The sequence below is a fragment of the Meles meles genome, chromosome 5 (genome assembly GCF_922984935.1).
Source record: "Meles meles chromosome 5, mMelMel3.1 paternal haplotype, whole genome shotgun sequence".
NCBI lineage: Eukaryota > Metazoa > Chordata > Mammalia > Carnivora > Mustelidae > Meles > Meles meles.
In genome coordinates this window covers 146260698-146276820 of record NC_060070.1, presented here as the reverse complement: position 1 = coordinate 146276820, position 16123 = coordinate 146260698, and the positions used below count along the sequence as shown (strand labels likewise).

Genomic DNA, 16123 nt, shown 5'->3' with positions numbered 1-16123 from the left:
GAGTTGACACCATGCTATTCCCAGCATCAAAGTGCCCAGGGAACGGAATCAAGAATAACAGCGAGGAAGTGAGGGGCACCTGACAGGCTCAGTCAGTAGAGCATGTCACCCCCCTTTTTTTAAGATATATTATTTATTTGAGAGAGAGCGAGAGAGCATGTGAGCGGGGGAGGGGGCTAGGGGGTGGGCAGAGGAAGAGGGAGAGAAAGGGAGAGAAGCAGACTCCCCGCTGAGCTTGGAGCTCAATGTAGGGCTCAATCTCACGACCCTGAGATCATGACCTGAGCTGAAGTCAAGAGTCAGAACGTTGACTGACTAACCACACAGGTGACCCAAGCATGTGATTTTGATCTTGGGATTGTAAGTTCCAGCCTCATGTTGGGTATAGAGATTACTTAAAAATGAAAAATCTTAAAAAAAAAATAGTAATAATAAAGTGGAGTAGTGATCTGCCCATCATCTTGGATTTTTTGTTTCCCAACCCCCATCAACACTTCTTTGGAAAAACAACGAGTAGAAAAAAATAGAGAGTTGTCTCCAATCCGTAGCATGTATCATATGCTGCTGACAGGAGTAGCAAAGTCCCAAATCTTGGAAGTGAAGTAATTGGCCAAAACAGTCCCTTTTCCTCCAAGGCCACATTTAAGATGGACACTGGGGAGGGTTTCCCTTCCTGAGGTTATACCTCTTCAGCTACTAATAGTATGACAAGAGACTTATGGGTGAAATGATCACTAGTCTTTATGCCAGACATGGGGTTTAGTTAGCTCTTGCTTCTGTGCAATTCTCTGAGCTAATAACCAAAGCCAGACAACTAGTCGAGTCTAGAACTGGACCTATGGGATTCTGTTTCTTAGTAACAGAGTCCAGAGCTCTGTTGTTCTACTACAACCCTTAGCTTAAGGGCTTCATCTCTACATCTATCTTACGAAATTCAAAATGGTGTTCTTGGGTAGGTAGGTGAGGCTAATCTGCTCCAGGCCTGGGTCCCTACCACGTTGCTGTAATTGGGAATTACCCACTTTGTCAGGCAGAAGTGCATTAGGAGAGCTGGTTGGATGGGACCTGTAGGATTAGGAGTGTTTTAAAAATATTGATTCTAGCTCTTAGGTATCAGATTGAGCCACTTTCAACCCAAGCCCTCCTTTTTAGAGCACCATCACATAGGCCACAAGAAACAGCCAACACACTCTAAAATTCTTCCAATGTTGTATCTTTTAACATTCCATCCTTTGGCAATAAATAGTTCTAGTCCCAAGATAAAATACATGATAGTCATCTAACCTGCTCTTTCCTACTTCACGTTAAGGGCTGTAAGAGTGGCCAACTTTCCAGTCTAGGAAAGAAGGGTGTCCACTCTTAGGAAAACTATCCTTAACTTAGATAATTCTACAGTTGAGTGTCTTTTACACTCCAGTTTCGGTATGAGCTGTGTCATCATTTAGAACTCCTTTCTAGTTGCCAATAACAAAAACCACAACCCACATTGGCTTAAGGAAAGAAAGATAAGCTATTGGCTTATGGTACTGAAAAGTCTTTTAAGATCTTCAGGGGCACGTGGCTGATTCAGTCAGTAGAGCAGGCAACTCTTGATCTCAGGGTCATGAGTTCACACTCTACATTGGGTATAGAGATTACTTAAATAATTAAACTTAAAAAAAGAAAAGAAAAGAGAAAAGATCTCGCTTCAATCAAGGCTGGGTTCGGAAGAAGGTTAAACCAAAACGTCATCAGGAAATACCATCGAAATGTTTGTCTTGAGAAGGTTGGTCTTGTTCTCTGACCCCATGAGAGAACTATCTCTAGAATCATCTCCCCAGTTCAATTCAGTAACAAAAAAATGTGTTAAGGTGTGACTTTCAACAATCCCAGCAAAAGCGTCATTTCTTTTTATTAGCTTGATTGGGTTACATAACTGTCCCTGAACAGATTCACTCTGGCCACGAGAATGTAATATTCTAATTATCCAGACTGAGTCTCATGAATTTTATTTTTTTTAATAACAGCTTTGTTGAAATATAATTCACATACCATAAAATTCACCCCACATGAACTCTTTGGAAGTAGAACACTGAATGAATACCATCCAGAGCGCCTGAACTGAAAATTCAGGAGGCAAGCTCTCCTAGAACAAAATTCACACTGTTATTAAAAGAAGGGTGAAAGGAGTGTGGCCACCAAAAACTGAGTTTAAGTAATGTGAACCTATTTTCTAAGGATCCCACCTGACATATTACAGCTTTGCAAGGTTCACGCTTATCTTCTGGGTTGTTCCCCACGTGAAGCATCCTATGAGACTTGGCCCAAGACAACTTACTCATTGCTTTTCTACAAATGTTTTAAAAAGTCTTAGGTCCCAGGTTTATATCCACAACTCTACCTGGTTCCATGTTTCCTGTATTATTGACACAAGCTAAAAAAAAAGTCTTATGAATTCCTTATTTAAGACTCACTTTGGGGGCACCTAGGTAGCTCAGCTGGTTGAGCATCCAACTCTTGGTTTCTGCTCAGGTCATGATCTTGCATTGTGAGATCGAGCCCCACCTTGGGCTTGATGTACAGCGCCCAATGTGCTTAAGAGATTCTCTCTCTTTCTCCCCCTCCCCCGCTGCCCCTTCCTCCACTTGTGCAACTGGCGACCGCATGTGTGTGCTCCTTCTCTCTCTCTCAAATAAATAATTTTTTTTTGGAGGAATAAACAGTTTTATAATGTTGTTTTAATAAACAGCATTTAATGGGCTCAGACCAGGAATCCATAGATCTTGAGGTCCTCTGAGTATTTATCAGTTTTCCTCTCTACATTCTTTTCAGTCTGTATCTGTAACCTCATGAGCGGCTTTTTCTTCTGGTAATGGGTCTTGGCCTTCTCCTTCCTCTTCTCCTCCAGGGTGGCTGCCACTGCCTGGTACTTCCAACCAACCTCGTGAGCCAGGCGCCCCAGGAAAACCAACTTCCTTGTAGGCTTCATGTGCACTGCTGTGAGGGCAGCAGGAAGCACCATCTTCTTGTTCCTGTCATAGGGTGGTGGGATCAGATCAAACACCTTGAGGTGACCCAGGGCAGCCTGGCCTCGCTTGGTTCTGTGGGGCAGCAGGCCTTGCACTGTCTGCCAAAAGACGCGGCTGGGTGCTCGGAAGTGGTGGGGAACATGGGATGGGTTGGTGCTTGTGGAGGAAGGCCAGGTACTTCAACTTGTTTCTGTAGAAATTGCCAGAAATGTTGATGCCCTCATAGTGCATGACTACAACCTTCTGACCCAGGAACACCTGTTTGGCCATGATGGCTGCCAGGTGGCCCAGGAGATGGCCTTGGCCATCCAGCACAAGGACCTGCCCCTCTGCCATCTTCGGAAGCCACCTGAGAATGTTCAATAAAGTCTTTTGGCTCAATCATTCAGAGACTGAGTCTATGGCTCAGCTGGTTTAGTATTGGACTCTAGATCGCAGCTCAGGTCTTGATCTCTGGGTAGTGAGTACAAGCCCCACACTGGGCTCCACACTGGGCATAGAGCCTATTCAAGAAAAAAAAGTAGTGGGGTGTCTGGGTGGCTCAAAGGTTGAGCCTCTGCCTTCGGCTCAGGTCATGATCTCGGGGTCGTGGGATCGAGCCCCGCATCGGGCTCTCTGCTCGGCGGGAGCCTACTTCCTCCTCTCTCTCTGCCTACCTCTCTGCCTACTTGCAATCTCAGTCTGTCAAATAAATAAATAAAATCTTAAAAAAAAAAAAAAGAAGAAGAAGAAGAAAAAAGTGGAAGCTCTCTCCCCCCAAACCAAAAAAAAAATCCCAGAAATATCCCTGTGTCAGAACAACTGGAACATCAAAGGGAATTTTTTTTTTTTTTCAGATTATTTGCTTCTCATTTTCCCATGACATCTGTAGTAAAGTCCCTTTTATTCACTATCAGTTTATGCAAGTAAATTCTTGAAGGAGATGAGGACAAGGACACAACTGCTGTCTAACTCCTGACAAATGGTAGCAATAATTGTCTTTATTATTCATGACAACCATAACAAATGGCGCCTTTTCTTCCCCCAGGAGAATGCTAATGGAGCCGCCTTCCTCAGGTAAAACAGATTTCTTTTCACCTGCTTCCTAGCAGAACATAGCTCAGGACCCCTAATTATGAGAGGCCATGGCTCCGTCTGAGTCCCATGTGAGCAGGAACACTCTCTGAGGTAATGACAAGGAAGCTGAAGTCTAGAATAAGAAGCCAAGGGAGAGAAGGAGTGGGAGGAAGCCCGCGAGAGCATTCCAGACAGAGGCAACTGCAGCTTCAAAGACTCCAAGGTAGGGAAAAGGACAGGTGAGAGTAGAACTTATGAGTGGGCAGAGAATGGTCAGGGATGAGAAACAGAGTTCACCTATGCTAGGCCTTCTATACTACTCACCGACAGGGGAGGCTTACTGCCCTCAAGGAACTCGTCGGGGATTACAGTGTCAAACTTCCTGATGCTCAACATTGACTAAAGCTTGGTTGACAGATACAATATTAATAAAGGATTGCCTTCGGGGTATGGAGCACATGCTTGTCTCTAAAAATCTATCTGTCAGTTAAATCAGAAGAACTGAGAGACAGACTGCAGTGTTGAAGGTACTGTGACTTAATGCCACGCAGCCAAATTAAGGGACACGTGGCAGCTGGTATCCAAGATGACTCCCATGATGCTCGTCTCTCTCCATTCTCCTCCAACAATGAATCTGGCTGATAGGACACTGAGGAAATGGCACTGTGTGATTTCTGAGGCTAAGACATAAAAGATATTGTAGCTCCCATCTCTTTCTTTCTTGGATCATTCATTCTGTGGAAGTCAGTGGCCATGTTATGAGGACAATCAAGCAGCCCTATGGAGAGGTCCACCTGGGAAGGAACTGAAGTTTCCTTCCAAGTCATGGCGCCAGTCGGCCAACCATGAGAGTGCACCATCTTGAAGTGAACCCTCCAGTCTCAGTCAAGCCTTCAGATGACTCTCGCCCTGGCTGACATCTTGATTACAACAACACGAGACATCCCAAACCAGAACCACCTCACTAAGCTGCTCCTGAATTCCTGATCCACTGAAAAGGTGTGATATGATGAATGTTTATTGTTGGTTTAAATCAATACCTTTTGATGTTTTGTTATGCAGCAGTAAATTAAAGCAAATATGATAACAAACAATCCTAACATGCTATTTGCTACAATGACACTAATGAATTTTGGCAAGTTATTTGACCTTGCTACACCTCAGTTTTTTTCCTGTTGTGACTATTATTTTTTAAATTTTAATTTTAACTAAATCTACTTCTGCTCCCATTTTTCAAAATCAATTAGCAACACAATGATCTGAAACCTGGATATTATCCATGAAATTTTATCCTCATTCCTTACCTCCAATCTAATCATTATGTTCTAATGATTATATCTACTGAGTACTTTCAGACTATTTTCTTTATCCCGTATCTTAGTTCAGGCCTCCATCAAATCCCATCTGGACTATTAAATATACCTCTAAATTGTTTCCTGCCTCTAATCTTATTCCTCTCAAAACTGTTTCTTACACTGCAACCGGTGGCCTACCTATAACCCATTACTGGTGGAAACCTTCCCCCAGGCTTCTGACAACTCCATAAAGGCTGATCTCCTCATCATTACCAGTAACGCCTGCCAGGATGCGGCCATTGCCTGCTTATCCTCTTATTAACATGGGTCTCAAGTATCAGTTCTTTTATTTGTTGCCTTTGTTGTCTCTGTTCAACAGCATTGATTTTTCTTAAGTGTATGGTGGTTCTTGCTTTTGTTTTTTCTTTCTTGTTAATATTTGTTTGTGGGTCTAGATTCAACAGTTTATTTCCATGCCCAAATGAGGCTTTCTGGTCACCTATCCCAGTGAGTTCACGTCTTATTTTGTTTGTTTTGTTTTGTTTTATGGGGGAGGGGGGAGTGATGGGAGGAGCAGAAGGAGAGGGAGAGAGAAGGGAGAGAGAGAATCTTAAGCAGGCTCCATGCTGGGGATCCTGACGCGGGGCTCAATCTCATGACCCAGACACCATAAGCCGAGCCAAAACCACAAGTTGGACCCTGACCAACTGAGCCACCTGGGCACCTCAGTGGGTTCAAGTTTTGATCACAGAACACTGATTCTGATGATTGTAGGTGAGAGGTGAATCGTGTGACAAAGATGAAGTGTGGGGGCATCCACACTCCGAGAGCAGACATTAAAGGCACTGCACAAAAATAAATGGTTAAAGAATCCATAGGTGCCTTTTCCTCTCAGGCTAGGCACTTGGTCCTGGCACAGTGAGTCTGTATCCTCTCAACACATGCTCCCATTGCTAACCTCATTCAAACCCCAGAGAAACGTTTCTCTTCACCTTGTGTCTGCAACCTTGAAACAAAAGAGACTAACCTGTCCCAATGCCATGAAGGTTTGTGAGTTGTGCCCTATCGAGTTTAGAAATAGGTACCATTTCAGCACAGAAGATCTGAGAGGCAGAATCACTGAAGGAAGAGAAAATACAAATTAATTATCATGACGAATCCTTCCTCTCAAGATGAATGCAATGGTTTCTTACATAATGAAGAATTATTCTCTAAGAAGGCTGAACATCCGTTTTGTCGCTTGCCTTTGTGAATCTGGAGGTTCTCTTGAATTAACCAATATTTAAAGATATTTATTTATTTATTTATTTGAGAGAGAGAGAAAAGGAGAGAGAGAGAGAGCATGAGAGGAGAGAAGTCAGGGGGAGAAGGAGACTCCCTGCCGAGTAGGGAATCCGATGTGGGACTCCATCCCAGGACTCTAGGATCAAAATTAGCTCAATATTTGAAACACTTGTACATGGCAGCTGAATAAAATTTAGGAATGTTGAATAATTCATATTGCTTTTAAATTTGTATACATATATTTAGAACATAATAGGCATGTAACATGATGCTGATTCTATTAACAACTAGATGGACAGTGAAAACTAAATTTTTAACTAGCTTTTGGTGTATTTTATTTAAAAATTAATTATGGTTAAATGAAATTTTTAAAAATTAAATTTAAATTTCAGCTCTAAAATAATTTGAGTAAAAAATCCAATACTCATGAACTTGGTAGTTTTACATTTAATTCTGACAACTGAAAATATTTTAGAAGAAAACAGCATTTTTGAAAATGTATGAAAAAATAACGATCATGTTTACTTTAATTTACACATTTTGATAAAAGCAATGTAAATTTTGTACATCTTAAAGATTACATTTTATTTTTACTGGTTTCTGCTCAGTTCATGCTTTCGAAGTCATGGAATCCAGCCCTGTATTGGGCTCTGTAACTCAGCATGGAGTCTGCTTGAGTTTATCTCTTTCCCTCTGCACCCCTGCACCTCTTTCTCTCTCAAATAAATAAATAAAATCTTTAAAATTTTTTTAAAAATATGTTTTGTGATTCAGGAGGATTTGTAAAAGTAGAAAGATAATATATATACATGTACATGTACATTTAAAATATATGTCAGAGAGAGAGCAAGTGGTTATGGAGGCAGCTTACTCTTAGCTGGGGCCCTCTACCTATCCCCTAAAAAGTAGTTGGTTTTTTTTTTTAAGATTTTATTTATTTATTATTTATTTGAAAGAGAGAGCGAGAGAGCACATGTACAAGCAAGCGAAGCAGCAGGCAGAGGGAGAGGGAGAAGCAGACTCCCCACTGAGCAGGGAGCCTGATGTGGGGCTCGATCCCAGCACCCCGAGATCATGGCCTGAGCCAAAGGCAGATGCTTGATCAACTAAGCCACCCAGGAGCCCCCTTCTCTTTAGAGAGTAGTGTTCATGACTTTAGTTTGGAATTTGTCCTCCTGCATAGTCTTGGCCAAAGTCTAGAGTCACCAATGGCTCCCCCTTTGCTTTCCAACCCATAATTCTAACTTGGACCCTCCCCTGACAGGCTTAGGAAAAAACATCCTCCAGCATTTATTCTGGAAGCAAACTCTTGGCTAGCAGCTTGGGGAGGGGAGGGAAATCCAAGAAATCCAATGATTTGTTCCAGGTCAGATCATTCAATAATTATAATAATGACGTGTCCAGGCTCTTCTCTTTTCTCCTATTTATTGACAATGAACTTGGGGTTTCCTTAGGAAAATCTGTTCTTACCCTTGAAATATCACTGAACTGACTCTCTTTTGTGTGTATTTTGGCTACAGTTTCTCAGTCTTATTTCTTTGTTAATCTGATGCTATCAATGGTCTATTTTCCAGGAATTCTTTAACTCTTTTATCTGCTGCCTACAGCCCTTCTTAGATTTCTAGTGTCATGAATTAACTGCTTCTAAAATATCTTTCCTGACATTCCAATGGGCATATGCACAGGAAGGGAAATCATTGTTTGTGTTTAGCATGTCATCTTAATTCCAATATGTTTACTGACATTTTTCATCTCATTGCCTAGAGCTCGTGACCTTTAGCGATACCAAGATGCTGGAGTTTTCTGCATGCACACGTGGCTGGGCCATGCTTCCATGCCTTTGGTGGCGTGATTTTCTCTTTTTTCACTCAAAAACTCTTACCACCTTTCTTGATCTGGTGAACTCTTATCCTTCAAAACTCAACCCAAAGCACTCTTTTCTCCAGGAAAGAACGAACCAACCAACTAAATAAAAAAATAAAATAAAATTTCTGAGACATCTCACGTTGGGGTAAGCCCTCCCTTTCCCTGACATCTGTGTACAGTGTATCTCCAAGGTTGCCAGATAAAATATTTGAGGACCACTTCTACTAAAAATTTCTATTGTTGATCTGAAACTCGAATTTAACCAGGCATCCTGTTTTTGTTTTTCTTTTCCGAATCTGGCAACACTAAACATTTCCTCACTCGTTATACTGTATGGGATTTATCTGCTGACATGTGTACCTCTCCCTTGGGTACTGAAAGTTTCTTACAGGAAGGAACCATGTCTTGGTGGGGAGTTAGTGCAGTGGGAGTGTGGCATGGAAACCATATCTTTTTTTTTTTTTTTTTATCTCTGTATCCTTAGTGGCTGACACATTGTGTAACTAGGTTATATTCCTTAGGCTCTTTGGGTGGCAAGTAATGGAAACAACAAACTTAAGCCCAATTAAGCAACGAAACATCTATTGTAAGGAGAATTCCTGGGCAGCCGGCTGCAGGAAGCATATGGAACTCATTGCTCTCTTCATTTCTTATCCCTGCTTCTCTAAACTGCTAGAATTCTCTCTTCTCTAATTGCGGTGGCTTTCTCTGCTACTCAGTGCATGGGGTGGATGACTATACAGTACTCCAGAATGGTTACATTATCAATGCTCCATCAACATTTGCTGCATTGAATGACTTTGGTTGTTTATGACATTTAAACAGTGTTATTTCTGTGAAGATTCTCAGACAAACTGTGATTTCAGGATCTTAGAACCGAGGAACAGCTAGGACTTCTCCTGAGCCCTGGTTTGCTTTATCCTATAAACCCTGAACCATGTAACTGTTTGCTCTCTCTCTCTTTTTAAAGATTTTATTTACTTATTCGACATACAGAGATCACAAGTAGGCAGAGAGGCAGGCAGAGAGTGGGGGAAAGCAGGCTTCCTGCTGTATCCCAGGTCCCTGAGATCATGACCTGAGCAGTAGGCAGAGGCTTAACCCACTGAGCCACTCAGGAGCCCATGTTTTCTCTCTTTGTCTTGGTTCTAAAGATGTTGGAGTTGAATTAGTGTTTCAATGCATCATGCTTGCTAATCTCATCGCTATCTACATATTATCTTTAAGACAACTCTCGTTTTATGTTTTCTTTCTTTCTTTCTTCCTTCCTTTCTTTCTTTTCTAAAATAATCTTTGTGCCCAACATGGGGCTCAAACTCACGACCCCAAGATCGAGAGCTGCAATCTCTACTGACTCAACCAGCCAGGTTTGTCTCTTTTTTCATTTCTTAATTGCCTCTCTAATTTGTTTTCTTGTTTGTTTTTTAACTTAACTATTGTCAACATGCTGTATATTACATCCCCAGAACTTACTTTATAAATGGCAGTCTGTACCTTTCAACTCCCTTCACACAAGTCACCCACCTCCCCACCTCCTGCCTCTGGCAAACACCAGTCTGTCTCTGTGTCTATGAGTCTGGCTTCTTCCCGATTCCATATATAAGTGAGATCATAACTGCATTTGTCTTTCCTTGTCTAACTCATTTCACTTAGCAAAATGCCCTCACCTGCCATCCAGGTTGTTGCAAATGGCAGAATTTCCTTCTTTGTTAAGGCTGAATAACTTTATGTCTAAATATATATCACACTTTCTTTATTCATTTATCCATCGATGGGTTGACTCTTAAGAGATTTCCATGTTTTGGCTATTGTGAACCATGCTACAGTGAGCCGGGGGATGCATATGGTTTTGTTTTGTTTTTTTTAAGATTTTATTTATTTATTTGACACAGAGAGAGATCACAAGCAGGCAGAGAGAGGCAGGCAGAGAGAGAGAGGAGGAAGCAGGCTCCTCGCTGAGCAGAGAGCCCGATGCGGGGCTCAATCCCAGGACCCTGAGATCATGACCTGAGCCAAAGGCAGAGACTTAAGCCACTGAGCCACCCAGGCACCCTGCATATGTATTTTTAAGACAGTGATTTCATTTCCTTCAGATAAATACGTAGAAGCGGAATTGCTAGATCATATGGTAGTTCTATTTTTAATTGTTTGAGGAAACTCCATACTGTTTTCTGTAACGGCTGTGCCCATTTACATTCCCACCAGCAGTGCAAAAGTTTTCCCCTCACTAATTTGTTTTTCGGCTTATTTTATTTAACGGACTGTATGGAAAGAATATGAATTAGTAAGGAAAGGGAGCAAACACTCGCAATATTCTTGATCTACTACTTCTCATAGAGCAAAGACCAGCTTCCTTCATTTGGGTGATTCTGAAATGAGCAGTTTATGTTTTCAGGAATCATCATATGATCTGATTCCCACATCCCTTCCATTCTGGCATTTCTGTTTATGGTTTTAGAAGAAGCTCAGCACATATCAATCTCTCATCTTTCAAAGCATAATGTGAGTCAAGTACTCAGCACTCCAGTATGTTGTTAAAATACCTCTGGGCATCTTCTTTTTTTCAACCAGCTTAAAACTCTCTTCTTCTAACATCTTAAAATTTACGCTATTGGGGCACCTGGGCGGTATACGCGGTTAAAGGTCTGCCTCGGGTCATGATCTTAGGGTCCTGGGATCGAGCCCTGCCTCAGGCTCCCTGCTCAGCCTGCTTCTCCCTCTCCCTCTGCCCCTGCTCACGTGTGTGCACTCTCTCTTTCTCTCAAATAAATTAATAAAAGTCTTTGGAAATAAAACTTACGCTGTTTTCCTCAGGTCTTCAAAAATGACTCCTGGAAGAGGCCCTTTGTCTAGTGGTGGCAGAGGTGAAAAGCGAGGCACGGTAAGAAAGAGTTAGTGAGAGCCAAAACAGAGCCAGAAGGGTCTTTGTAGTAATACCTGAATCTGTGCAAAAACCATGGCTGGCATTAGAATTTTCCTGAACAGTCCGGAAAGCCTCCTTAATTGTGCCGCTATAGAATTAACTTTGGGAGGTTGCCTCGAAACCACTCTATTTTGGATAATTGAAGCAATGGAAACTTTATTTTTATACTTAACTTTGAGAGTTGAGGCTTTCTTGTGTTCATGCAGTATCCTGAAAGCGGTCCAGGGCGTGGCAGCTTTGAGTGGTGGGAGAAGGGAGAGGAAGGTTTCTTTTGTGTTACCTCCTTGCCCTTGTAAGGAAAATAGTCATCCTAAAACAAGAGCTTTCATAAATAATGTAGAATTCCATGATAAGGTTAGCACTATCTATTTCAGTTATGCCAAATAATTGCCAAAAGAAATAGGAGAGAAAAATATTGGTAGTTTTTATCAAGAGAGTATCTTTGTAATTTTAATTTAAGAAGCTAAGTAATTAAAAGATGAAAATATATTTCCCTAAAATGTATATACATCCTCTCTATGCATTTTCCCCCAAAGTGCAATAAATAGGACAAAAAAAGGGAAGGTTTTCTTTTTTTTAAAGATTTTATTTATTTATTTGACAGACAGAGATCACAAGTAGGCAGAGAGGCAGGCGGGGGCGGGGGGGGGGGGGGAGAAGCAGGCTCCCTGCTGAGCAGAGAGCCCGATGCGGGGCTCGATCCCAGGACCCTGAGATCATGACCTGAGCCGAAGGCAGAGGCTTAACCCACTGAGCCACCCAGGTGTCTCAAAAAAGGAAGGTTTTAAACTGAGTTGGGTGGGTATTTCCACAAATATTTAATAGAATATTGCTTTATTGTCTCTGTTCTTCCATGAAGCACGTACTGTGATGTCCAGAATGGAAACAGCAAGATACCGACTCCTAACACTGGGTGGTGGGAGGGGAATTGGGCTTGGGGGACTGGCAGGGTAGGGCAGCTGTATTTAAGCCGAGGTCCCATAGACTGTGATAGCCCGAGACACAGGGTGCCCCAGAGAGGAAAGGAGTAAGAGAGAGCAAAGATGCTGCGAAGTAAGCCATGGAATTTGGAGGTGAGACCAAGACAAGAAGGAATAAGGCAGCATGAATGACTCCGGAAGGTCCTTCGCACTCCAGCCTCTCCCACTTCCTGGTATTTTCATGAAATTACTTTGGAAGTGGGGCGCCTGGGTGGCATAGACAGTTGAACAGCCCGCTCTTGACTTCGGCTCAGATCATGATCCTAGGGTCCTGGGATGAACCCCACATTGTCAGGCTCCGTGCTCAGTGGGGACCCTTCCGTCCCATTCCCTGCTCATGGGCGTGCACGTGCGTGCGCTCTCTGTCAAATAAATACATCTTTAGGGGAAAAAAGAGAAAGAAATAACTATGAAAGCAGCAGAGCGCACAGGGCAGATCTCTGTTCCTCAACTCTTCCTGCTCTTACCAGGCTGTCCCCTATTGGCCCCTCTCCATGAGCAAGTGGAGCCAGGGGCCTTTGAGAAGGTGGCTGAACACCGCTGGACAGGGCCCTGGAGGAGAAGCAGCTTTCATTGAGGACAGTTCCTAGCCCTCTGTCTGCACCCAAGAGCACTTCAGAGAAGGGTTAAGCACAGCACGCTATAGGCCTCGTGTAGGAAAACTAAAGTTTTCTGTCTCCTTGCTTCTCTTCTTCTTTTTTTTTTTTTTTTTTTTTACGTTTCTGATTTATTTCTTGGCTTAGAAAAATAATAGTAATTGTAAAGCTTTGCCTTTCTCTTAATTTTACCAAATTCTCGACGTTTCTCTATCAGAGGTCTTTACTACAGCGCACAGCAAGCTAAAGAAAAAAAAAGAGGACTTCAACCTGCGGTGTGTTATTCCTCTTTTTTAATTAGCAATACGATGGGCTGTGAAATACCCTGTTTGGTATTCTGAAGACCAGTTCATTGTCAAAGACCCGGTCAATCCTTTACCTGATTTCTTCTTGGGCATTTTGGGGCTCAACGTTAAAAATATTTTAGATGATGTAATAATTATACATTTGAACAGGTACATAGCATGAAAGTTTTGATACTTAATAATAAAACAAGACCTGTGAATTCACCAGGTAAGGTAAGCACGGTTGATATTGATTGATATTGTCTTTCTGGATCCTGTTTGGTGTTGCATGTCAAGGGTCATCAACAAACCCCAGGGGACCTAGATTTTCTTCTATGTCCTCTTCACATCTTATGGATTTGTGTTTTAGGCCTATGGTTCATTTTGAGTTAATTTTTGTGAAATATGTGAAGGCCATGTCTAGATTCTTCTTTTTTATTATTTATTTATTTATTTATTTTTTAATTTTGCATGTGGGTGGCTGGTCATTCTCTCACCATTGACTACAAAACCTGTTCTTACTCCATTGAGTTGCTTTGGGGCCTCTGTCAAACTATGTTCTCATGGATTTATTTCTGGACCCTCTATTCTGTTCCCCTGGTCCATCTGTCCATTCTTCCAACAGGGCCATCCTGACTCGATTACTATAGCGTGACAGCAAGTCTTCAAGCCGGATAGCCTCAATTATCCCACTTTGTATTGTGCTTGTTATGCTGGGAATTTTGCCTTTCCATATGAACTTTGATTACCCACTTTCGCTGCTATCCACAAAATAACTGGCTGGGATTTGTTTGTAACAAATTCTTTCAATATTGATCTGTCTGAGAAAGTTCTTTTTCTTTTTTCTTTTTTTCTTTTCACTTTTGAAGGATAATTATTGTGGATATACGATTCTAGGTTGCTAATTTTTTCTTTCAACCCTTTATCATCAACACTTGAAATATTTCAAGTTACTCTCATCTTGCCCACATGATTTCTGAAAAGTTCAATATAATACTTACCCTTCCTCTTCTACAAATAAGGTCCCCACTCTTTAGCTTCTTTCAAGATCTCCTCTTGGTCTTTGATTTTTGGCAGCTTGTATATAATGTACCAAGATATGGATCTTTTTTCCTCCTCCATCCTATAAGCTTCCTGGATTATGGTGGTGTTTGTTGTTACTTTTGGGAAGTTCTCAGCCATTAGTTTTTTAAATTAAAAAAAATTCCCATATAATCAAGGTACAGCGTTCTATTAGTTTCAGACATTATTATTTGGACTTTTTCTTCTGCTCCATTCTCTCCTTCTCCTTCTGGTATTCTTACTGAGTATATGATGCAACTTTTTATATTCTTCTACTGTTCTAGGATCATCTGTTTCTTTCTTTCTTTCTTTTTTTTAAAATATTTAATTAATTAATTAATTTGACAGAGAGATCATAAGTAGGCAGAGAGAGAGGCAGACAGAGAAAGACAGAGAGGAGGAAGAAGGCCCCCTGCTGAGCAGATAGCCCGATGCGGGGCTCGATCCCAGGACCCTGGGATCATGACCTGAGCCAAGGCAGAGGCTTTAGCCACTGAGCCACCCAGGTGCCCCCAATCATCTGTGTCTTTTTCTCATTCTCTTTTCATTTTTCAGCTTGAGAAGTCACTAGTGACCTATCTTCAAGCCCAGTGATTCTTTCCTCAACCGTGTCTAATCTCCTAATGGGTCCATCAAAGATGTACTTCATTTCTGTTTCAGTGTTTTCAGTTTCTAGCATTTCTTTTTTTAAAAAATTATTTATTTATTTATTTGAAAGAGAGCATGAGTGGGGGTGGGCGGGTAGAGGAAGAGGGAGAAACAGGCCCCCTGCTCAAGATCCTGACACAGGGCTTTATCCCAGGACCCTAGGATTATGACCTGATCTGAGTGTAGACATTTAACCAACTGAGCCATCCAGATGCCCCTCTGGTATTTCGTTTTGATTCTTTCTTAGAGCTCCCATCTCTCTGCTTACATTGCCCACTTTTTTACATTAAAGCCCTTCCATCTTAATCACAGTTATTTTAAAATCCCAGTCTCATTATTCTCAAACTGAGTCTGGGTCTGATGCCTCTTCAAACTTTATTTTTTTTTTTCTTTTAACATTCCTTGTCTTTTTTTTTTGGCCAGAAGTCAGACATTAGCTATAGGATAAAAGGACCTGAGGTAGAGAGGCCTTTACCATGAGCTTTTATGTTTATCTGCTCAGGAGTCCTGTAGGCTGTGGTGCTATTTCCTATAGCTGTGGTGTCAGTGGCTAAAATTTCCTCTTGTGTCCTTGTTTTTGTCTTTCCTGTTGTCTTCCGGTTTTCCTAGAGACCCTCCCTTTTAGATAAAGGCTGTGGTTTACAGGTCTTTCCATTGTAGTTCCCTATTATTATACACAGTCCTGTTGATGTGGTCGTAAGGTGTGGGAGATGGAAGGCATCCTATAATCCTATGATTGGGTCTCATTCTTTCAGTGTCCCTGGACTGAGACCGCCACAAGAATCTCAGGTATCTTTGTTGGTGTTGTTGTTTGTTTTTCTTCATTTTTTTTTCTTGCCCCTTAGGTGGGACAGGAAGACTATAAGTGGCTGGAATTGGGTATGTTCTTTTTCCCACATCACTTAGGCTTGACCAAACTGTTTTCCTCAAGAGCAGGCCTTTGTTAAGGAGACTAGAATGCTCTGGACATATTTCAAAATAACTAGTTTTCCCCTCCGCCTGCTAGAAGCAGGAAGGAAACATTCTCTGATCTTCACTCAGAACCTGGTGGGGCTCCTGAAGGAGAAACTGGTATAAGTGAGAAGGATCCTCCTAAGAATAGGTCCTCAGGGGACTTTTAT

At 41.8% G+C, this 16123-nt stretch overlaps 1 pseudogene; it reads right to left on the bottom strand.

Moving 5' to 3' along the window:
- Positions 1-2740: 2740 nt before the first annotated feature.
- Positions 2741-3344, bottom strand: LOC123942464 (annotated as a pseudogene).
- Between the last annotated feature and the right edge of the window lie 12779 nt (positions 3345-16123).